Raw genomic sequence first — 24,995 nt, 5'->3', positions numbered from 1 at the left:
ACTTTGATTTCCAGAGGCGGACAAAAGTTTTACCAGAATCTTCTGTATTGTGCAATTCATTTGTGCTTAAAATTGTGGAGCTTGATTAATTATTCCAGTCCTAAACACACTTACTGGGGAGCTTATACAGGTTGTTCCGGTTTGTCTTGGTGTTTTGGGATGGGGGAATCTGATGCAGATGTAGAGTTAAAATTAACATGGCATCATAAATGTACTAAGAACAACCTTAAAGGGTTGTTCAAAGAGCATAAAATCTACCAACAGAGTACAGGTGAAGCAGCTTCATTAAAATGCTAATTGTGTACAGGAGCTGTTGGCTTACAATGGGGCTTTTGAATAACTCTCTAATACATACTTAGCTAATTTACAAACAAAGAGCACCTCTTCTTCAAGCCCTCAGCCAAGTTTTAATAACAGGGGACACTGATCATCTGGTGCATAATATAACACGAAGGCTTCAGTGGTATGTTGCTACCAATAATTATAACTACACTTTACCAGTAACTGTCACCAGTGGCGTAGCGTGGGTTGTCAGCACCCGGGGCAAGGCAAGTAATTTGCGCCCCCTAACCCGTGTATTTGCGCCCCCTAACCCGTGGATTTGCGCCCCCTAACCCTAACCCCCAGATGTTGCGCCCGGTGCGGCCGGCACCCCTGCACCCCCCACGCTACGCCACTGACTGTCACAGCTACATTTTAAGAGACTTTATTCCTTGTTTGTCCCAACTCTGTTCTGCACTCTTTATCCAATGTTTTGTACAAAACGGCTATCATAACATATGCAACTGCCACCCATTTCATGCACCTAAATAATAGTCAGACTGGACAAATGGAAGTTAATGAATTCTCTTTGGACCACCAAAAAAGAACAATAACAGTTGTCTTGCCTTTAGCTCCAGAACCAGTTTTGGGTTACACAAATAAGAGTTCGCCTCTATTCACGTGAAGAGAGTTTCCCCCTTATTACTGTATAACCACAGCACCACCACCACCCCCACACACACCTGGCATTCAGAGGGAAGGGATTTGGGGTCAGAAATTGCCTGTGGATTTCACCTCTGCTGCTTTTGTGTTTTAGTTCACACAATCATTACAATACCAGCATTGCCCATCTGCCTTGTGTGGATGACTCCAGCTGCACCCGTAGGCCAGGCATGTCCATCTTTCAAGAGACTGAGATCTACTCCCACTATAAACAAACTAGCAGTGATCTACCAAAGTTGTTGAGCTTTTTTTAGGTTGGGGGGGCCCACGATCTACCACAGACACCCCACAATCTACCAGTAGATCACGATCTACTTGTTGGACATCCTTGCCCTAGGCCATTATTCATGATTCAGGGCACTTTTGGCTCTGGAAAGTGAACACACTTGCATTGTCAGTTAGCTGAGCCTGCCAGTTAGCAGGAAGCCTTTTGACACTAAATATTCCTGAGTGGGTCAAGTAATACGCTCCGGCCACCTGCAAATGCTTCTGGGTTGGACTGGCACACACCTTTAGTCTGAAAAAAATGGAGAGCCTTGTTGCATAGACACCATTTAAACCACATTCCCCTCCCAACCAAGAAATCCTGGGAACTTTCGTTTGCCCTGATGGAGCAACATTTCCCAGCACCCTTAACAAACCACAGTCCCCATGAGTCTTTGGTGTGGGGAGGGAGTGGAGAATTGTACTTTAAGTGCATGGAGCCTCTGCTGGCTTCTACCCCTGCTCTCTTTGCTTTGCCTTGCCCTGCTGTTAAGAGAAGCCAGGTGTGCTAAGGTCTTGCTATTTTCCACTACAAAGTAACTCTTAGAAGACAGTTGGTAATTGATCTTGTATCTCAGCGTGGTCTTAAAAGGCTCTTATGAGCCAGTGTTGTTAGTTTTGGCACAATAAGCTTCTGAGGAGGAGGAAATGGTTTCATGCCATCACTGTTGTTGACGTCGGTGTTAGAAAATGATGTGCAGGAAACGGCTGCCATAAGACAGTGGTACACTGTGCCACTGATAAAAAGGTGAACTGTATTGGTACATCTTGCAACTTGCTTACTTGAGAGTAAGTCCCACTGAATTGAATGAGACTAACTGCCTAGTAGATGTATGCCTTGTTAGAACACTTGGGCTAAATGAGTGTTCATAATCTCAGCCGGGAAAGGGGATTGCCAAATTCTGGATTTCTATGCAGGGGGAAGAATCCTAGATCAGGATGGAATAAGTAACTTTGAAAGGAACTATAGCTTCACATGCCTGGCATGAGTTTACTGTGGTGCTGAAAGGCACCTGCTGTTGAAGCCCTTTCTCCTGTACTGGACTGCAACCATTTTTCCTTGGGAGGGAAGGAAACATTACTAGCAGTTTTCTACAGTAGAGGAATACCACCTGCGACTACATACTAATAACACCAAATGGGTTCATTTCGTAGAATGAAAAAACTAGCAAGGGATAGAGGAAAGCCGAAGCTTACGAAAGCTACTACAAAATGTTCTTTGTGTCAAATCAATTAAATTAGGATTCACTTGAAGTACTTGCTGTTGGAATTATTTTCCGCACGGGGGAAATCGGTTTTAAAAGGCGGCTCATATGGTTCATTCCTGCCCTTATTACAGATAGCATTGACTCAGCACCTGTGATAGTGGAAAGTGCAGCTGCCTCCCCAATAATTCTTTTTTCCAGCTAGACAGTAATTTGGGAGAATCTGATTTATCCTTGCGAATTACTCTGTTGTGCGTAGAACAAGGTCGTCTTGCTTTGTGTCCCCGGCCCTCTCTATATCTACCCAGACATCATTTCCCCCCTGGCATTTCATTCAATTCCTGAAATCATTCTCAGTTCACTTCACATTTAGGTTATTCGTTTCTGGTGTTGTTGGGCTGTTGGGCATATTGAAAATCAATTTCCTGGTTTTATACTAAAATTGTCGGGGTTGGGTTGTGGCCGGTTGAGGCATTGTTATTGATTTCAGATTCTGCAGGGGGAAATGCCTTTTGCACATGCATGATCATCCTTCTAAATATCATTGACCATGCAAGGGTGACCATTTTACCCCCTTATGAATTAAACCCTTCAAAAAATAAAATAAAACTGGTTATTTTTTTCTGCTGGTTAGTCTTCCTTCTTGGAAACATTCTTGTTTGTTTTAAGAGACTTTATACTGCTTTTTAGGACAGTCGTCTCACAAATCAGGGAACAATCAATAAAATACGTCAGAACAGTTAATACAGTGATAAAATCTCATTACATTTAAACAGTAAAGGAAAAAAGAGACTAAAATCAGTCCTGGAGAAATGGCCTCTGTTATCCATCATCACAGCTGCATTTTAGCCACTTAAATCCCATTGAATTCAATGGTGATTGTAGGAGATGGTGCTGGATCACTTCCATATTGTTAAGTATGATGATGTTTTGGAGGGTCTCTCTCTCTTTTGGGGGGGGATATATTTCAATAATTAGAGCCATACATAGGATGACTCACATGTCATCTTAAGGAGGACAGTAGCTCATGTGAATCCTCCGTCTTTAGCAGTCTTAACCTAGCCGCAGAAGTTTATGTACAGTTTTGGGTGTGTCACTTAATATGCAGTTTCTTCTTCTGTAAATTAGAGACAGCACCATGCTCCATCTATTGGGTTTGATTCCTTAAAACCCACATATGCTTTCCTTTGTCACTGTAAAGCTAAGAATTATTTCTAGGCACAGGGTTTCTTTCTTTCTTTTTTAAAAAAGATTCTTTTGGCTCCATTTAATTAAAAGCAGACATTTTACGACGGGGTGGAGTGGAATATCCAAATGCCTTTTTGTCTGTGGGGCCTGTACTGTGAATAAAAGATTGCATCTTCTGGACAGATATTAATAGTCACATTAATCTTTGCTCTTCTTCTTTTTTTAAAAAAGATTTTGGCAAAGGAAACTTTAAAATTTTATTTAAAGAATAATGGTTATTTTCACCCTTTGATTTGGGATACTTTTGGCGACTGTGTGTGAACCAGGGAAGGAAGGATCCTCTCTGTGGCACATGGTTTTTGACCCAAATATCTGTTTCTTTCAGCAAAAGACCCTCTCTCAAAGCCAGGGCTTTTTTTCAGGGGAAACTCAGTTCCGGCACCTCTCAGGTGGCGCCATTGCGATTGTAGGAGAATGAGGGACTTGTTCATGGTGAGTTTGGCCCCTCTTTTTCTAGCAAAACAGCACTGCTCAAAGCCATATTAAAAACTGCTTTTGAAAGTTACATCTGTGCTTTTTTAAAAAGCCTTCTTTGTGGTGGCCCCTTCCTTTGCAGAAATGTCTCCCATTACAGGTATGTCATGCGTTGCCATTGTTGCCATTTCAGTGAACATGTATCTGTTTACTCAGGCTTTTAACATTTTTAATGAATGACCGTTTTAGTCTTTATTTAGTTGCTTTTAGTTGTCTTTTTTGGCTGGTTTTTTTTTTTTAATGATAGTTAAAATGATAGTAATGATCCATTTTATTCTGTTGAAAAGCACTTAGGTATATATGATTATAGTTGATTCATAATCATTTTAAAGAAATATGAGCTCTATCCATTGGAAGCTGAGGTATCTCACTGTAAAATAAATTAAATGTTTAAAGCTTGCCATTTTATTTCCTAAATTAATACTTTGAGGTTCCATGTACAGTGGGTGAGAGTTGCTAGAGTTACATTGAAGTCACCTTGGACACTATGGGACTCTTCTGGAATAAGGGGGTTGAGGAAGCCAGTCTTGCTGTTTCACTTATGTGATGATAAACGTAGGAAGAGGGCAGCCCACAGAGCTGCACCTGAAGCAGAACCATTCCAAGACATGACTTTGCAATAGTATGAAATCTTTTTGAGTTGTATGAGTCCAGGAATATATACGGTACTGTCTGAGGAAACCAATTGATTAGCATTTTGGAAAGGGCAAAGCAAATTGAGTGAGCCTGTCTTCAGACAAGTTGGCTTTTATGTTTTCGCAGGCAAAAGCATTGTGAAAATGTCAAATTCTTTATAAATACCAGGCCGTGGCTTTTTCACTTTCATCACGGGTGTGGCTCAAGGAAGAGAATAGACTTTCAAAATTCCTAAACAAATGTTTCTACAATATTGGTTAACTTCCTGTTTTTAGAAACAATCACTTGTGGCCCTCAAAAGCATGAAGGAGATAGCCTCCTCGCCACTAAGGAATACCCTTTTCTTTTCTTTCTTTTCTTCTTCCTCCTCCTCCTCCTCCTCCTCCTCCAAATACCATCTCCTGGTTGAGAATGTGTTTGCTGAGCTCTACAGAAATTCTGGAACATTCCATAGCTGTCAGGCACTGAAATAAAATACTGCTCTTAGAGAATTTGGATGAATAACCACATATTTTTGTATGTTGTGGGCTGAAAATTGCCTGTACAAAGGACCACAGATCTATCACTTCGAAATGTCAAGCCTGCAATGCTTAGAATAGCCTTTTTGTCTTCTTTCCCATACATACTGCAGACATTTTTATTATTATTTAGGACATTCATCGTGCTGCAGAAAATGGACAAGATGGACAAGGAAATAGTTCTTTCATCTAGCCCTTCTTATTGAAGGGCTAGATGAAGGCCAAGATCACCTTTCCACTGATGTGGACAAAGAAGGCTTTAAATGCAGAAGAAAAAGTATAGTGCAATCAGGCCGCAGAGGCACTTCCTTAAAGGATCTTGATGCACAAGTAAATTCCAAAATACTAATGTACCCAGGTACATAGTTTGAGCTAAATAGATAAAGTTTCTTATGATCCCATAGGAAACCACCAGAAGAAGCTGCCCACTGTGCCACCATATGATTCCCTGCTCTAATTTTTCCTCCTTCCAGTCAGTATTCACTGGGGATGTGTTATGTACATCAGATGTGTTTGAATCACTCAGTCACTGCCAATGCAGAGAACAGAATTTCTTCTTCTCAAAGGAGCTGCCCGTTGCGTCTCTGTGTGAGTCACTGCTCTGGCCAGCTCAGTGACCTGCAGAAACACAGCAGAGTGGGCTTTTCTGTTATTCTTACACACTCTAAAAGTAAGCCTGAAGTCTGAGAGCTAATGACAGATTTTCAAGGACCTGTTAATATGCTTGAGAGTTTGGCCCAAACGTATCATGCATTGTCTTCCTAATTTTTAATCCTGCACCATAGATAAGGCTGCAGTGCTAACAAGGCATAAAGGTAACAACAACATCTGAAAATAGTTGATTCTCATAATTTGGAGAGGTTATATTCCATCCTTCCTCTCTTTGGTTATTGGTGGCTTCCTCTATTTAGTCAAATGTGTGCAGTGTAACACTTAACTTGTGTACACTCTGCACATATCGCTGTGTTCAACATAATCCACTACCGAAAAGACTTAATTTTGCGGGGCGGGGGATTACATAAATAAAGATTGATGGCATGGTGAAACACTTGGACAGCCGTGCCATGTGGCAAGCGGATGATTGTTTGTGTGATCTGCCCTTGTCAGTTATTCAGTAATAGGAATAAAGGAGAAGTTCTTGCTGCTGAGGCACCTCTTGTATGGCTTGTTGCTCTCCGGATTCCAGCCTTTGTTCTGGAAATGGGGCCATGTTGCTTTAATACAGACACAACCTTTGTCCTGATCTTCGAAGCCATTCTGAACCATGACTTTGGCGCAAGCAACACTCGAGTTAATTAGCAGCTGGCACAATGTTTGTCTCAGGGAGTGCAGCTTCTGCGTGGAGATGGCTGCATGGCCATAAAATCATCTGTACGATGGGACACATGTGGGGAAATGATGAATATGAACCTAGAGTGTCTAAAATTATGGGGCGTGTGAAGCCAGAGGAAGATGTGACATTAAATGCCTGCTGTCAACGAGGCCCTTTCGATAAGCTTTAAAGGACCAAGTTGCTGCCATTGCTTCTGCCATATTCTGTAAACAAAGGCACTTCTCATTAAAATGCAGTTGTGAAAAAAATCAAGGACACTCTAGGAAAGCTGACAAGTCACTGGGCACTCAGCAATTTGTTTCTCCCCTGCATCTTCGTTTAAGAGGGTTTTTTTTTTTTTTTGCATTTTAAAACAAACCTGGTTCTGAAAATATTTTCTTGCTATTAATAATGACCTCAAAAAACACTCTGCCCGTTTTTGCCCTTTTAGAATTAAAGAAATGGTGTTTGGAGTGCATTCCTTGAAAATGAATGATTAATAATAGCTGGACTCAAAAGTGGGGTCAGGAGTACAGGTGGCCCATTCTGGCAAGGATATTCTCCTTGTCCGCCTATTACATAAGGATAGAGACTCATTCGGGGCAGCTGGTGGATCCAATAAGTGGAAAGTTAAAAGTCCCGCCCACCCTGCTAAGCCACTCCCACTGCACCTTCCTTTCCACAAAAAAGGAGCCTGGAAAGAATTCTGATGTTTTGGAAGTTGTCTCCTGTTCCAACACATACCAGATTGTTTTCTGTATAGTGTATACTGTCTTCAGGAAAATATCAGAAGTATAAGATAGACACAAAACCACACGCTCTCACATCTGATTGTTGGAGACAGCTGCATAACTAGTATAGATCAGCTCAGGAGAAATCAGCATTTTAAATGGATATCTAGAGGTGAGCCATTTAGCTATCTTGGAAAAGATTAAATGAAAGGCAGAAAGTGGGACAAAAAGAAGTGCATTTCCCAACAAACCCATCTCAAGGTCAGAATGACCTTCCTTTTAAAACTCAAGGTTAGTTAAATAGCAGCGCTGCAGATCTTTTAAAAACACTTTTAAAAATATTGTCCAGATATAAACATGTAAACAATGAACAGATTATTTCAGTTGCATAGGTTGTGTTTATGAGTATACAATTCAAGTTAGTGCTTGGCTCTAATCCAAGCTTGGCATTTGAAAGAAAATAAATAAATAAATAAATATAAAATTGTATCTCAAATACCACCAACGTGATAATTGACTCCTTTACTCCTCCTACATAGGCTGTCCATAGACATTTAGCAGGGCTCCAGAACTGAACATTTTGACAGTAAAGCTCAGTATATGAAAACAAATGTTGCATTTGTCTGCCTTCTCAGAGCAGTGATTGAGACTGTTTATCTTGTGAATGGGTACCACTTGTCTAGAAACATTTATTCAAATGTTTAATCTGTATTGAGAAAGGAGAATACATATAGTAATACAATATATTATTCTATAGATTTATAAAGCGCTTTATAGTCAGAGGCCATCAAAGCAGTGTACAACAATCTAAAAATAAGATAAAATACAAAAAGTACAAATTCTACAATCAAAACCATTTCTACAAGCTCTAAAAACAATAAAAGCATTTCAACAGACAAGTAATTCATACACAACTGGGTCACACCTCAGGGAAAGCAAAACAAAAATACTTCTATAGTCACCTAAACATCATGATTGATTACCAGTCTGACTTTGGCTGGTAATTGATTCTAGGGTACTTGGGCTGCAACACTAAAAGCCCAGTTTTTAGTACAAACTAAGCACACCTTTGGACAGGAATATCTGGGGTGAGGTTCTCTCTTAGGTAATCTAGTCTCAAATTCTTTCTTTAGAATGGAAGGAAGCGGAACCTAGCCCCAAAGCTTCCAACTTAGATCAGTTTTCTTTCTCATTCCTTGAAGAGAAGCAGTGGTTAGTGGTCAGATATGTAACCAGCGGTAACTTCCATGGTGTCAATGTTGTCAGTGTTTTCCTGTGACCTGGGTGCAAAAGAGGACACAGGAATGGAATGAGACAGCAATTGTAAAATTCATTACAAAAAAGGCAGCATAAACAATAATGTTACAAGCTCATTATTGCCTTTCATGCCATCATTTTGGAGGAATTATTATTATTATTATTATTATTATTATTATTATTATTATCATTCTTATTAAATTTATTTAGTTATACCCCACCCATCTGGCTGGGTTTCCCCAGCCACTCTGGACGGCTCCTAACAGAATATTATTATTAATAATATAAAAGTGACAAAATATCAAACATTAAAAACTTCCCTAAACAGTTCTGCCTTCAGATGTCTTCTAAGAGTCAGATAGTTGTTTATTTCCTTCACATCTGGTGGAAGGGTGTTCCACAGGGCGGGCGCCACTACTGAGAAGGCCCTCTGCCTGGTTCCCTGTAACCTCACTTCTCGCAGGGAGGGAACTGCCAGAAGGCCCTCGGTGCTGGACCTCACTTGTTGGGGAGAGAACACATTTTCTCTAATAAAACAAAAGGAGGTCCCTTGCAAAACCCAAACCAAGGAAGAGTGTTTTGGGGAGTGTAGGAGGAAAAAGGGAGAAAAGATAAAGGGCTTAAGTGGAAGAAATTATGCGAGCTTTGAGTAATTCCCTTAAGCTCTTCTGAAACGCTCAGCTCTGGCACAGACGTTCAACTGTGATCCGATGGGAGCTGTGTAAAGACTACACAGCTTTGCTGTAACATCGTGTCCTCCCAACTGCCCCAAGAACGAAGCTCTGGGCCAGCGTGGGACTCCCTGTCTGGTATTTACTAATTCATCTGGCACCCATGAGTAGTTGTTATTGTTCCTGACATTGTTGAGCATCTATTTCGAGAATGCACAAGGCTTAGGAGTAGACAAAGAGAAATATCAGCCTCTGCTGTTGAAGCGGAGTGCCCAAGTTCTTGGAAGCTGTAGCCTTTTGGAGACCCACTGCGTAACATTTTCTAAATGCCAAGCCTTATTGACTAGCAAATGCATTGCACTTGGTTCCGCGGAAATGAGCGCATTTATTTTTAGTGTCATCAATATAGCCTCAGCCCTCAAGCCTTAGGCACTGCTCTAAAAATGTTGTTGTTTTTAAAGAAAAAAAATCATGCCCACCTAGAAATGGAGACAGTGGCAGTAACACCAAAATCCAAAGTGGTCACACTTTGCTCTTTTAGGCCCTGGGTAGACTTGCCACTTCCTTGGATTTTTAATAACAACACTTAGCATTTTTTCTTGACTGTTCAAAGCCCGTCAAATACGTTGTCTCAATAATCATCTCAAGTTCCCTGTAAGTCAGGGCAGTATTAATACGCTCAAGGGCATCTGCTTTGTGTGCAGAAGAGCTTGGGCTCAATATCAGGCATTTCCAGGTCGGACTAGAAAGGTCCTCTCTCTGAAACCGGAGAGAGCAGCTGCCAGTCCGTGTAGATAGCACTGAGCTAGATGGACCAATGTTCTGAGTTGGTCAGGCAGATTTTTCCAGAGAGGCCTTAGGACTGATTCTGAGACACTCGTCTTATTTAGCTTTCTTTTTTAAAAACTGTGTGCTGTCGTCTTTTTTCATATTGAAGGTGCAATGTGATGAATATGCTCCCTATGATTTTGATACTTCATTGCCTGCTGACGATGATTTTGAGGCTTGAAGAATGGAGTAGGGAGCAGAGGGTCTGCTTTAGTTTGCTCCCTTCTGTTTGACACTTGAACAAGAAATCCAGCCGTATCGCAAATGACTTGGCTATGCCTAGAGACCTATGCACAGATAGGGGATAAGGGAGAAATTTGGTTTGCATTTTAATGAGAAACTACCTAATTTGCACTCTCAGAACCATTATATGAACCAAAACACAGTTATCCTTTGAAAGTCAGTTTTCTCTTAGATTTCTATCTTTTTTTAAAAAAAAAACTGTATATAGATATTGTTGTAAACTTCATTGATATTTTTAATGTTATTGCAGTATATTCATTATTAATATTATTATTATTAACCCAGTCAGATGGGTGGGGTACAGATAATAAATTATTATTTTTAAATAAATAAATAAAAGAAGTTGCCTGTAGAAAACTGGCAACGAAACTCCCTTTTTTGAGAGTGTTGTAGTTTTTTTCTCCTCATTCTCTGCATTTTAAAAAAAAATGTACCCGATAAATATTTTCCCACCAGAAATGTTTCTGAACCTAGCCAACAGCCATAGGTAGCAGATGGGTCAGATCCATGACTCATCACAGTTAATGACCAGCTCTGCCAGATATTACAATGGCAGTTATGTACATTGAGTAGGTAAACACATAACCCTCTGCTTTTCTAGGAGCACCTAAGTACTGCTTTTATTTTCTCTTTCTTCTCAATTGGCTTATTTGAAATGTTTCCTGGTTCTTGGCTGAAAGCAATTCCTCCCTTTTGTCGAAGGAGTCCAATTCTGAGCACCTGCATTAGTTACATAAACTTTTGTTGCTCGTGCCCAGGGATCTATAACTGGGCAGACAAGCTGAGAAAATTGATCTACGCCCAGCTTTCTCCCTATCCTCTCTTGAAACCTGATCTGTTTAAATCACTCGTCTTCAATTGGTAGGTTGGGACATGGAGGTTTTATTCTGCAGTTCCATTTGATAGGAGGAGGGCTTTCCTCTGGTGGAATGGGCAGACAGAGGGAGCTTTGTGCAGGTGGAGTTGTTGTGGGTGTGGCTTAGCAGGGCCCCTCCTCCTCATCCCGGTGTTGACAGCACCAGCTGCTTCTTATCAGGTGTCAAGAAATAGACAGCGGTATCAGTTGCTTGAGCAGTTTGCAGAACTTCATAGCCACAAGAAAAAGGGAAATAAAAGATTCAATTGCTTCTACTTTGTGTAAGGATTGTTAGAAGACAATAGAATCATAGAGACCCAAAGTGTCATGTAGTCTCACCCCTGCAATGCAGGACAATAGAGTTGCTGGAATTCATTAAGGCTACCTTTTGTGCTTGATTAAATGTTTCTGTTTCTCTGCTGCTGCTCTTGGGTATCTGTCTTGAGCATCTTTAGGGAAGAATCATATTTAAAGGAAAGAAATCAAGGGTGCCCAATGGGTCCCATTAGATGTCAAGGAGGTAAAAAACTATACAACTTTTAGAAGACACCTGAAGGCAGTCCTGTATGGCGGAGTTTTAATGTTTGATGTTTTACTATGTTTTTATATTGGTTGAAAGCCGCCCAGAGTGCCTTGTAATATTAATGATTATTAGGATTAATATTACAACGCATTTTTAATAGCCAATGAAGTGTAAAAACAGGTTGATACTTTGCACTTAAAAGAGGCAGGAAGCACATCAACCATTTTCTGCTAGAAGCCCGAGAGAGAGAGAGAGAGCAATTCATTGCATCAGTTTTCACCACTCCCCCTGCTCTCAATAGATTTATGAACAACCACAGGTCAACTCAGTGCTTTTTTTCTAGAAAAGTAGGTCCCGGTACTCATCATGAAGTTGTTACAGTAAAGTGCCACACTTTTTAACAACAACAAAAAAGAGGTACCAGTACTGCGTACCCTTGAGTACCCCCTGGGGAAGCCCTGGGTCTACTAGTATTTACACAGTTCCTTGGCTCCAATGTAGTCCCATTGTTCCTACCGGGCACAGTGTGTCATGGAATCATAAAGTTGGGTATACAAACTAAACTGGCATTAAAAAAGAAAACAAAAAACTTCCAGGATCGGGACTTTCCAGCATAGGGGCTGGAGGCTGCCAAACATCTTTGAATTCTAAATCAGAGGTTAGAGACGTTGCTCAGTTCAGTAGGGAACACAGAGTACTCTCCTTTGTAAACACTCTTAGCGTTTTCCTGACTCGTTTTTATTCGTGTTCCAAATTATTTCGCCCCCTCCCTTCGAGCTTGGTTGCAAATGCAAGTAGCTTTAGAAACGGTATCGTGTTTGAGTTGCTGTGCCTGTTGATATTGCCCTAATATCCATCCCTCCAGTTCTGTGATGGGGAAGGGGGGATCCTTAACACCCTCAAGCCTCTCAATATGATAAACTGTTTTATGTGGCTGCAGTGCGGCAAGGAAGAGGACGAGACCAGAAGTGCCTTGGGAAACACAAATGGAAGCAATTTGAGCCAAAGCTGCTGCTGATACTTTGCACATCTCACAAGCAAACTGATCATCACGATCTGTGATTTGTAGTCATTTTTTCTTGCAGGACCAGACTATTCACAAATGCAGCAATTAAACTCAGCCATCATCTGGCTGGATTTAATGCACACCTTTCCTTTTGCCTAGCCAAGTTTACTCTTTTGTGAGGAAGGGTGTGATGTACATTTAATTAATGCATACATACTGTTGGGAATCTGAGGTGAGATACCCACGTAGCAGAAGTTGTCTCCAGTTCCAGTCACCACACAGAGAGACAGCTTAAGGTCCAAAATGGTTTACTGCCACACAAGATCAGGCTTCAGTAATACAGTTCTGGATGCTGACACAGGCATACAGCTTGTTGGCTTTGCAGACACAGATATATACAGGTAGAAAGTATTTCTGTTGCTCCAGCGATTCAAGATGTAACCCGGCCTCTGATTCACAGACAGACTCATTGACTAAGGGGTCATTGCCACAGCAACTGGCTTGGCTGAATTTGCACCTGTTGGCTTATCTCATACACGGGGTGATTTGTGCCCAAGGAGAAATGAACCCCTTCATCCATGTCCAGTTCCTCCAACACATACGTGCCACATGCAGTATGCTTGCTGGAATCTGTGCAGCACAGGTGGGCAAGCAGAAATGTAGATCTGCAACAAAGAGAGTGTTCAGAAGTAATGCTAAGCCATGGTTTAGTGTTACATGAATAAGGTGCAGGCTCGTGTGCTCCCCTCCCCTCTCATCTCCAAGCATAGTTGACCTGAAGAGAATCTGCTTTGCCTACAGAAGGCCCCAGCTTTAGTCTCCAGCATCTCCAGGCAAGGCTTGGAGCACCCCCCCACCTCCTGAAAGCCCGGGGGGGCATTGCCAGTCACTGTAGACAGTACTGTGAGAGTTGGACCAATGGTCGTGACTCTTTTTAAGGAAGCTTTCTATGTTCTTAAGCAGAGATCAGAAGCTTGTTCTGATAATATCTCACTACTGTCAGCATTTCGTTTATTCCTTTGTTTCTCCATTTTTCCTTCTTCCTCCAGCAGCAAAGCATACACTTTTTCTAGTAATCCTCTGGGTGGATTTAAATATCATCAAAGCATTTTCAAAGGCATCCAAGTTTCTATTAATCCTGGAATGCTTTTATATTAGAAGAAGGGAACAGATTGGACAACTCAACTAGCAGAACAATGATAGCCTCAGCAGAAAGTCAAGGCACTGTATTACCAACATGTAACTAAGAAAAAACAAGTTTTGAAGGGCTGGGTGTAAATGCTTTAAGTAAATTAATAGATCAAAATTGCCATTGCATCCCTAGGACTAGGGATAGACAAATCTGTCCATTTCGGTTTCTGATTTCCCCCCAGTTCTTTGTATTAGATGGATCAACAATCTGATGATGTGGACTGGCACTTCTCAAGCAATCTGATGATGTGGGAAACCCACAATTCTCTGCCCCCTCAATGTGCCAGGGACCAGTACTGTATTTGGACCCTGAAGCATCCCACCCAACTTTGGCTGTGGTGGATTCACCAGGGAGTGGCAGCTGATGGCTAGCAGACTGGTAGCAGTCTGTGGACCACCACTTAGAGTAGGCCTGATGTGGACAATACTGAGCTTAGATGTACCAGCGGTCAGTAGAATGCAGCTTCCTATGTATAAAGTAACAATAGAAGCTTGTACAACCCTAGACTCAGACACCATCAAAAAATGTGGCTGCAGTTCTTACTGGGTGATGGGGGTTAATGGGGATAAGAAAGTAGCAAACATTCTGCCTGATCATGGATGCTGCATCTGCCGGCATGGCTAGTCAGTGGCGTAGCGTGGGGGGTGCAGGGGGGGCCGGCCGCACCGGGCGCAACATCTGGGGTTAGGGCAAATCCACGGGTTAGGGGGCGCAAATTACTTGCCTTGCCCCGGGTGCTGACAACCCACGCTACGCCACTGTGGCTAGTCATGGACCTGTGGACAGCAGAAGTTCTCCAGCTTTGGCTGGGTGGAAACCACGGGATCATCCTTGCTTCTCAGCCCCACCCTCATCAACAAAGCAGCTCAATTGTCCACCAGAGTTGTGGGTTGGTGCAGTCTCTGTTGCTGATGCTTCTCCTGCACTCCTTAATATTTCCACTGAGATTGGCGGATATTATATTGCCTGCTAGGTTACAATATTAACACAGCAAGCAATATAATATCCATAACACTGAGCAATGATTAAAGATTTTCCTCAGCGGATTTCGTTATTGCATTTAATCTCTGTAGCGATCACTCTGAGTAGGCTGGAATGAAGTCTGAGTGCGTGTTACTGCCTGTGGTCATATTTGTCTGTTATTACATCGGCCCTTCTCTCTCTCTCTTTATTAGCTCCTCCACCTCAAAATTTAGGTTGCAAGCTCCTGTCGGGAGCTATCTTTCTTTCCTTCCTTTATGTTACTTCAGTGAAGCACCATGTGTGCTTGGTGGTATGATCTTACGATTGCTAACAATAATAAACAGCTTAGCGTATGTGATAACCATGGCCAATGGTCAAGGATGATGGAAGTTGCAGTACAAAACAGAGATCTCCAGGTTGGAGAGGACTAGCAGGGACAGCCCTATCGTTGGGCAGAGTGAGACGGAAACCCTAAGGTGGCAGATTTGGGGGCAACAGCAAGTGTTGGTAAGGTGCTGGAAGGTGGTTTGTCTGTGGCCCCCTAAGCTACGCTTTTGCTCTCAGGTGGAGGAGGCCCCATTACTAGTGTCAAAATAAGACTCAGCTGCCAAGCCAGTCAGCTTTTGTGTGGGAAATGGATGTGCCATCTTGCCCTTTGCCTCGGAAAGCCTGGTATATGATAATTTGCATTTTGACAGCAAATGCAACTGCTTATTCTGTTGCTGAGTTACAGCTTATGCAGATTCTCACTAATTTCCCACTTCCATTGTATTTTCTTTGGTATGTTTCATTGGCTACATTCAAGCATACACCTCAAAATAATTGCTGAAACTTGCATGAGTTCATGCTGTTCTATGCTCCTTCTCTGTCTGTATTCAGCAAGAGAAATGTGATCTGTATCACTGAGACCTCCATGAGATCAGCACAGTTAAGGGCAACACGGTGGTGTCCTCATTAGCCAGGTGTTTGACCTGCAAATTTGTGCTTCCTGACATTCTCTGGTGCAGTTCCAACCACTAAATGGGGAAATGGCAATTGTTATTTGACCAGTGGGTCAAATAACAAGCAAACATTGCAGCTTATTCCCATTATGTGTGCTATCTGAGCCTGTGGGTGAAGGGTTTAGAAAACATTCAGCATCAAAATTTTAACATTGTGGAGGGCACAGCATCTGCAGGGCACCACGCTGGCTACCCCTAAGTTAAACGACTTCCTGCTCAGATTCCCTGCTGCATTAAAAGACATAGATCCAAGAGGCATGGGGATATGAGGCTTCTCTCAAGGTTGCTATGAATGCCTTATGAATTAGGGATAGATGGTTGAGTCTATTTCCAGTTCCTGTTTTGTATATGTCCATTTTGTCCCACTTCCACCTCAATCTGCAAACTGAATTTTTTAATCCACAGGTAAAATCCTATTAAAATACGTCTTTAAATACCATTGTATCTCACTGCACCCATTTATCCTAAAATGCATATTTTAACACATTTTGGTTTCTTCTTAATATTTATAGTTTCTTTCTTAATATTTATAATATTTATAGTTGAGAACTGTGTTGCAAAATTCAGTAGCATGCAAAATCCAAAGGATAATGGAATTCACGTGTTAATCTGGGAGGTGTGGATTGGGTCTCTTTGCACAGACATGGAGTTTCTCAAACATCCCTTGAGTGTAGAATTTATTGTACAAGCAGAGATTTAAATAGCTGCACCTGCTTAGTTTAAAGAACAAGAGACAGGGAGGGGCTATGCTCACGTTCTGTTCACATAGAGTGGGAAATACAGAAAAAGGACCTTACTATTTAGATTAAAGAAGGCAATGGATAAAATGCCAATGGCTGCAAGCAGGTTATTAGCAAAGCTAGGTTCAGGAGAAAACCTTTGAATTCTTGTGGATGCAAATAAACTTTCTGGGTTCGATGCATGTGCTGTGCCTGTAAACACCTGCCTTCTGCCTCTAGTTTGGATTGAACAGATTGATCTACGTGCATGGATAGGCTGAGGTGTATTGGCTTATTTTCTTTTTGTCCCGTATTCTGTTAGTTACCAATAACGCAAGCATTGTCGTTCTACAGCAGATCCTCCTCTCTAATCCTGCTACAAAGGAAGTTTGTGGCACCCTTTGCTTGTAAACTCAACGGCTCAAAAGGAACTTTTGGAAGGCACATGGTACTGTAATGTATCTTTCTTCCAATATAAGGAATATATAGCAATGGGTCGTGGTACACATTTACACAATTTGTAGTCCCTGATCTCTGATAAGCAGTGGTGGGATCCTGAGCTACAGTTTCTGCTGCGAAGACTTGCTGCAGTGGCTAAGGGTATGTGCCACCTGCTTTTATTTTTTATTTACTTATTGCATTTATATCCCACCTTTTTCTCCAAAAAGCTCCTGCCACCCACCCCCCGACTGGCAATTAATCCCCACAACAGCCCTATGAGGTAGGATAGCCTGAGAGGCAGTGATTGGCCTAAGGTCACCCTGTGAGCTTCATGGCCAAGTGGGGATTTGAACCCTGGTCTCCTAGACCCTAGTCCACACCTCTAACCACTACACCAGACTGGCTCTACTGAGAGCATTTGGTTTCCCTCTCAGGAAGCCTCGTTGTGTAAGCACCTATGCACCTATGGGAGTAGGCAACTGACAAGATGAAAACGGAAAGAGCATCTGGTTTGCTGTCAACAATTAAATGGTAATTCACCGAGTTCCGAAAAATGCAACCAAGACAGGCTTTCAGAAATGTTACCTTAAGACATGCAATTTAAAGAAATCACTCTCTGCAAATGCCTTCTCTGAGACTGCTGAATATTGCTCAGGTAGGCCCATTGATTTCAGAGTGGGCTTGGGAAGTGACCCTGATGCAATTTCCCTTCAATTGTTTAAGTAAGTAGCGTATTAACAAATTACATATACATTTCCAAAAACCTGATGGCTTTTAAAAGTAATTTATGTGTAATGCTAATTCATTTCACTCTGGGGGTCAGAAATGTGGTTTGAGCTGCTGAGTTATGTCTATTACTTCTTGGATGAAAGCAGCCTCCTGAGGTGAGCTTATATTTGTCAAAGTGTGCGCAGAATGTTTATGGAGTGTAATTATAAGCTGCAGTGGAAAACTGAAATCCAGGATGTGAGCACTCAGCAAGCCACCAGCCGTCGTCGTATATTGAATTCTTGACAGTGTAGATCAACAAAATATCCATGTCCTCCATTAACTTCATAGGGGACTGACATCTTTCAGCAGCTGAGATTTTGGAAAGCTTGAATGGGAGCCGGGGAATGATTGAGAATATAAAAGCATTGGTGTGGGTGGAGTTGCTTGATGGAAGGATACTAGTGGCAAAACATTATCAAGAGTTTAGCCATTAAATGTGGTTAGGAAAAAGATTTCTCTAGAAACTATCTTGGAAAACATTGTTTGTTTGTTTGTTTGTTTGTTTGTTTGTTTGTTTGTTTGTTTGTTTCCATCCCACTTACCAACCACTCACTGTGAAATAAAATAACAATACCACTGAGAAATGAAGTAACAATAGAAACACTAGTAAAACAATTTCATATATAAGAGCAATTTCAACTCCAATACAGATCAGGATAAAAGTATCCACTTAAAAGAGAACTACAATTCTCAGAGTGGTTTAACAGTCAATCCCTCTTCCAGAAAGACTATTTCAGACATCATGCTTTCTGATCTTCCCAGTCATAGTTTTGAAGATTAGAAATGTGGTTCAGGTTTTTGTGTTCTCATCACCCCGTCCCTCTTCTCATCTCACTCATTTTCCACCCCTGTTCCATGTGATCCTAGTTTTTCTGAATCTGATATATGGGTGGCACCAGCTAGGATTGTCTCTGAACCATGGTTTGAAGTTGGATTGCGAAACATGTTGTTTTCTAATTTGTCTGGTGCTAACTCTGATTATTGTGAACTCTGGTTATTATAGCCAATCATAAAATGAAAGGGGAGATCCATGTGTAAGGAGAGAGCCTAGGAGCCAGCAACAAATCCTCTATCTTCAAACCATGATTTTTATATTAGGAAATAGTGACATTTAAATTAAACCTTTTATAGCCTTGAATAGGTCCAGAATATCTTCAGCTAATTTTAACCATGTCTGTACTGTCTATTTTTATTGCAGTAAACAGTAGAAAAACCACACTTGGTTTTCTTGCTGCTCAGCTGCGTGTTTAAAAACTTAAGCTAGTATGAATGCCACTGGGGCAAAAATCTTTCACATTATAGGTGGGAATGAAAAGAAGGGGATAGGGAACTGCTATTAGAGCTAAATGCCAGAAAATATGTGTGGGGTTTGGTGCATGCTGTTTTTGATCATATGTTCTATGTATAGCAATTCCGTGGGTTATGTTGTTCCGGGAGCATAAAGCATACTTCATATTTCAAAACTGACAAAGATGACTGGTTCTAGGGAAGCCCATTAGTCATGCCTATGAGTGAAGTCCTAAAGGCACTTACTGGAGAGTGACTTCTACTGAACTCAGCAGGGCTTGCTTCTGAGTAAGTACATTTGTAATCACGCTGTGCATATAAGCGGGTCTATTTTTTACCTTACCATGATAGGGAGAATTTTCTAAGCATTAATCTCCATTTCCTTTTCCTTTTCCTGTGCAGGGCGATGATAGCTTATTGTAAATATATTAGTATAAGTTTGTCACATTTTTGTAAGGTAAAGCATGGCTTTCTGAGTCAACGTAACTGAATCCCAACAACTGCTTGGTTCCATCAGTTGTTTCATTCAGAATCAGTTTCGTCTTCCTCTGCATTGTTGGTGCGGCTCACTTGCTCACATGTGGCATTCTGAACTTACTGCTTGCCCTACAGGCTGAATTCCATCCAAATCTAAACGAAGGAAAGGAAAATAATTTGACAGTTTAATTTAGAATAAGGGGAAATTATCAGAGCTGTTAATGCCCAAGCAGGATCTAAACAAAGATTTGAAGCTAAGTATCTCATTTAATACACACACAGAGTGAAAATACACAAAAATGTACTGTCCCACATGACTGTGCATCAAAGAAAAGCTTCAGCAATTCTCTTGACACAGAGTGGTTCATTACAAGTTGAGTAAACTGAAAACCTCTTTACCAGGAGTATTTGGTGTACTCTGGGGTGGACCACGAGGATTGGAGTAAATGAACTTCGGATTGTTTTCTTTCAGGGCCTTTGGCCATGATAGGAGGAGGAAGGAAGCTGGGGGTGGAAGGAAAGCCCCAACCAGTCAGTCATTCCGGGATGCCTGTGGACCACATGTGCAGTTTTGTGGCTGACATTCTCTGCAGAGTCTTTTGGTTCAATGCATATGCCAGTTAGGAGATGGCAAGCCTGAGGTCCACTTCACGTAGTCATTGTGCTTGCTGTGGATTCCCCTGTGCTTCATTCAGTAAGGTTACCAGACGTCCCCATTTCCCGGCGACAGTGCCCAGATTTACAAATCAGTCCCCTGACAAAATCCTATCATTCCAACTCATTTCAATGAAGTGTCCCCAGATTCATTGAAAAAAATCTGGCAACCTTATCATACAGCAATGATGTGAACGATGGATGCACAGCCTTAAAACACCTATGTGTGCATGGCGGGCAGCATTGATTGGAGCATGGCCTCCACCCTGTGCACGTCAGTTTGAAATAACTTGTGCTCATTGCTCACATTTTTAAGTGTTTGCTTTGTAAAATATGAAGCACCCCTGTTTCCTGTCCTTGCTCTGTCAACTGTACTGGATGTTTTCATGCATGAAGCTTAAAGGCGACTCATGTTTCAGTCAGTTAGGAATGCAAATGTGAACCCAGCCCTAGCCAGGATAGCCACTTTTCTCTGCAGATACCTATCCTCTAGTTTATGCTCTGTGCTGGCAATAATCAAACATGTGCATAAAGATCAAGAGTTGTTCAAAGTCAGCTGAAGCCTCTCTTATGATACCCAGATTCATACCAGTGGAATGAAAGGCTTTACACAGATTACAAGGAGTTGCTGTAGCACATTCAAGGCCAAATATCCTGTGCTTCTTGCCCTTGGGAAATGCTTGGTGGTGTTTGTATCAGCTATATTTCTTCTGCTGTTTGTGCCCCACTTGAAGAGTGAGCACATACTGTATCCAAAACAGAACACTGAGCATGCCTTATTTCACCGAATATTTAGTGTCCCTACCTCCTCGCAGTCCTTCCTTATGCTGTGTGCAACCTGTGGGATAGGTTTTAACAGGCAGGAGAGGATATATTCATGGCAATTTATCCCTCCAGGTGCCCACATGTGTGGGTTGAACTGAGTTTCAAAAACATAGCAATCAGGCTGTAAAACCTTGTTTTGAGCAAGTTCAGCTGTGAAGTAAGCTGGCTCTCTTTTCTTACCCCTCTTAATCAAGCAACAAACTGGAAAGTAAGCATAAAATATGATTTAAGTGCATATAATCATGTATTGGTTCACAGCAATGTTAGCCATAAAAACTATGCAGACAAAATACTTTATATACAGTGGTACCACTGGTTGCAAACGGGATCCATTCCGGAGGCCCGTTCGCAATATGAAAAGAAGGCAACCCGCAGCGGCATGTCTGTGCACACACGGGTTGTGATTCACCGCTTCTGCACATGCGCGTAACATCATTTTGCGTGTCTGCGCGTGCGCGAGCTGCAAAACCCAGAAATAACCCTTTCCAGTACTTCCAGGTTGCCACAGGATGTAACCCGAAAGAACATAACATGAAGCGGATGTAACACGAGGTATGACTATACTGTAAATATAACCAGCTTCAGGCATGTACCCAAAACTGGAGCAAGTGGAGGAAATGTTTACCTCCATGATTGCTCAAAGGAAGAGAGAGAGAGAGAGAGAGAGAGAGAGAGAGAGAGAGAAGAACAGGAAGTATTGTATGCTCCTCCCTTTCCAGGAGAGGAGGGGAAATGACATCACATGGAACCCTCTCTACCAAGTTGTATTTGTATGGTCTGAGTATTTGCCTATCAGCAGTACAGCTCTGTGGACTTTGCCCCTTCTCTTGCTATCTACCAAGAACAGACATTTGTTAAGTTTGGCTGCTCATCACCCACACAGTCTTCCTCGGGTCCTGCCCATTTTGCCTGCAGGGTGCAACGTGGATCGTTGCAAGTTTCACTTTCAACTTATGTCACCAGCCAAGTCAACCTGTTTTGCTCTCCCCCCCCCCCCGGTAGCTGTTGGCCCCCTCACACACGAATCCCTATTCCACTTGCATTCTAAAGACGTTTCCTTTGCTGGGAACAAACTGTTTTTCAAGGCTTCTTTCTCATCTTCTTGGAATCAAGAGCTCTGAATGGGGGCACCGTGGGGGAACCTCTTGTGGTGAGAGTGAGTCACAATTCAAACAAAACATGCTGCCTTTTCCACGGGTGTGAGCAGTGTTTCCAAATCAGAACTAAACCATCTTCAAGTGTGACAAAGCATGTTGGAGGCGTGGGGTCCAGTGTGCCATCCCCAAGCTTGCCCCATTGATGTTCCCACTCTCAGGGATATATCTGTCTGCATTTTGATAAGCGTGCATCCATGTCCCCTTCAGCTCCCCGCCCCCCACTTCATTCCAAAACAGAGAAGACACTCGCACACATGCCTTGGGTCCGGAAAGATCATGCCTTATTGGAAAGGGGCTGGGGGGAGTGGAGGGGGGAGGCACCCAAAGTTTAGGAGGCGGGGGTGGTGGCTGCTGGTCTTCCAAACAGCAGGCTCCTCTGAATCTCCGGCTACCTGTGTCCACGTGCCCCACATGCATGTGGGGCGCCTGCCACCCCAACACAAAAAAATGAGAAAGAGGGAGAGGGAGGGAAGAAGGCAGAGGCACTGCTGCCACCTCCTCCTCTGGGGTCTGTCACATGCTGCCCAGGTGAGTCACAGGATTGGGGGCAGCAGGAAGTGCCACGTTGCTGGTGTGAACAGATTGGGGGGTGCTGGGGGGGCGGTAGGAGAAGTAGGAGAGTTTGGAGGGGCACAGAAAAAAGCCCAGAGAAAAGAGAATGGAGATAATTCAGTGCCCCTGAATGCCATGCTGCTCTCTCCCCCCCCCAACAGGCTGGGGCAAAATGCCTCCTTGCCCCCCCCCAACACTCTGACGCAGTGCACCCCACCCCCACCCCGAGCTGCTGGTTCAGTATTTACATCATGCGGTTTGCAGATTCCTTGGGCAGGAGGTCGGCTGCAGAGCTCGCGTGGCCACCACAGGCTCTCACCCCTACTGCGTAGGGGGCAAAGGTGTGCGAGGGGCAGTGGCGGGGGCAAGGGGGGAAGCCGGCTCACAATCCCAAATCTATGCCAAGCCCATCTCCTCCAAAACGCTCTGGGGCGACTCATCCTCCTCCGGCAAGAGGGCCGCCTGCTCAGTGGCTTTGTGGACGCTTTTCTTGGAGGTGTCCTGAACCTCTCCCACCATCAGGAACTCGTCCAGGATGAAGTAGGCCTTCTCGAAGTTGGAGATGATGTCTGGCTCACACACGCTGCCAGAGTATTTGTCCAGCAGCTCCACGTATTGATGGATGAGCTCCAAAGTGATGAGTTTGTTGTCTTGACCACAGAAATACAAGCTGGCCTACCTTTTATAGACCACCTTGAGGTCCCTCCACTCCAGGAAGCTGCACATCTTGGGCTTCCGCTCCAGGACCACCTTCATGAGCTCTCTCACCATCTTCTTCTTGCCCTTGTCTGACGTGGCCAAGTACCACTTCTGAAGGCGCAGTTTGCCCTGGCGGCTGAAGAGCAGCATGAAGCACATCATGTCGGGCGCCCGTCCGTGGCAGGCCGTTCCACGCAGCCCCTGCAGCCCTCCGGCTCCCCCTTCAGCTCTTGATGCTCAGTGTAACAAAGTTGAGATGGAGCGGGTGGCAATGATGCATGTGTCCCCAAATCTCGCACCTGCGTAGAACTTTTCAGTGCCCACAGGAGCAGCTGATGGGGTGGGCTGTGGAGTGGGCCTCCCGCCTGCTACGTGGCTGCCGTTTACCTGGATGATACAGGGGTGGGGCGACAGTGTGGAATCACAGGTGGGAAAGCCTCACGACCTTTCCCCTCACCTGCTGAGCAATAGCTATGCTGCTGCCAGGAGGCTGACATAGGTGCAGAACCCCCCACTGAACAATTGAGGAATGTATGTGCTGTAGAAAGAAAGGCAATATGGCTCTTGGGCTACATTGCAGCTCTTGTCAGAATCTTTGCATGACCTGGATATCTCCAAGAAAACAAAACCCCACCTGCTCCCCACAGCTTTTACAGGTTCTTTAACCCAATGTTTTTTCTCAGTTCCGATCTTCTGCAGCTAAGAATAAGCATTTGAAAATACTGTAACAGAATTGTTGGATTAGAGCAGCTTGTTCACAGCTTAGTGCCTTCTCTGCCCATATGTAATACCTGCTCTGCCCAAAATGAGTAATTTGAAACAATGTATGTGTTAGTAGCTTCCCTTTGACTTAGGCTAGGTGCCCACTCTTACATACCTAATTGCAATTCTTACATTATCTGTGGCATGTTAATATGTTGAGAATAAGAGACCCTTGGGGAAAGGTTTATGGGAAAGTCCGAATTTGGCTGCAAAATTTGTACGCAGTTCAGGTTTTCACAGGGTGCAGGTGGTCTCTGAAAGCAAAAATGATCTGGGTAGGGAATGCTACAACCACCTATAATTTGATTTTACATCTTTGGGTTGCGGCGAGAACAGAAAGTTCAGAATGTGCCTGCTGATATAATCACATCATGGCCAGGAGCTTGCTGTTATGGAAATTTTAATAAGGAAGAATGCAGAGAAATAAATTTGTAACAAGATGGCATTCCTATTTGGGGGAGAAGAAATGAAAATGAACGTGGCTGTGAAAGTACTGCTCTTGATGTGGAAAGGATTTGATTGATCACATGGATTTAAAATGGGATGAAGATGCCATCCAAGTGTGCTGCAGCTGTGAAAAAAAATGACTTCCATGCTAGGAAACGGATTGAGAATTTAAAAAGGCCAATGTTATAATGTCATTATGCAAATGTATGATGCAGCCCCACTTGGAGTGCTGTGTTCCGCGAGGGTCACCTTGCCTCAAACAGGATGTTGTAGAGCTGGAAAAGGTTCAGAA

The 24,995-nt window shown here is 42.9% G+C and overlaps 1 protein-coding gene and 1 pseudogene across 3 annotated transcripts in view; one reads left to right on the top strand and one right to left on the bottom strand.

The window, feature by feature from the left end:
• Positions 1 to 24,995, top strand: part of OSBPL5 (oxysterol binding protein like 5) — a 130,419-nt gene that overhangs the window by 13,063 nt on the left and 92,361 nt on the right. The gene's annotated exons all lie outside the window — the stretch shown is intronic.
• LOC310750558 (AP-1 complex subunit sigma-1A-like) lies at positions 17,296 to 23,726 on the bottom strand (annotated as a pseudogene). The gene has a single exon. The product of its transcript is annotated as an AP-1 complex subunit sigma-1A-like (transcript).

Source organism: Podarcis filfolensis (assembly GCF_964270895.1).
Source record: "Podarcis filfolensis genome assembly, chromosome: 1".
Taxonomy (NCBI): domain Eukaryota; kingdom Metazoa; phylum Chordata; class Lepidosauria; order Squamata; family Lacertidae; genus Podarcis; species Podarcis filfolensis.
The sequence above is the reverse complement of the archived record's forward strand: the minus strand, read 5'-3'. Positions and strand labels throughout refer to the sequence as shown.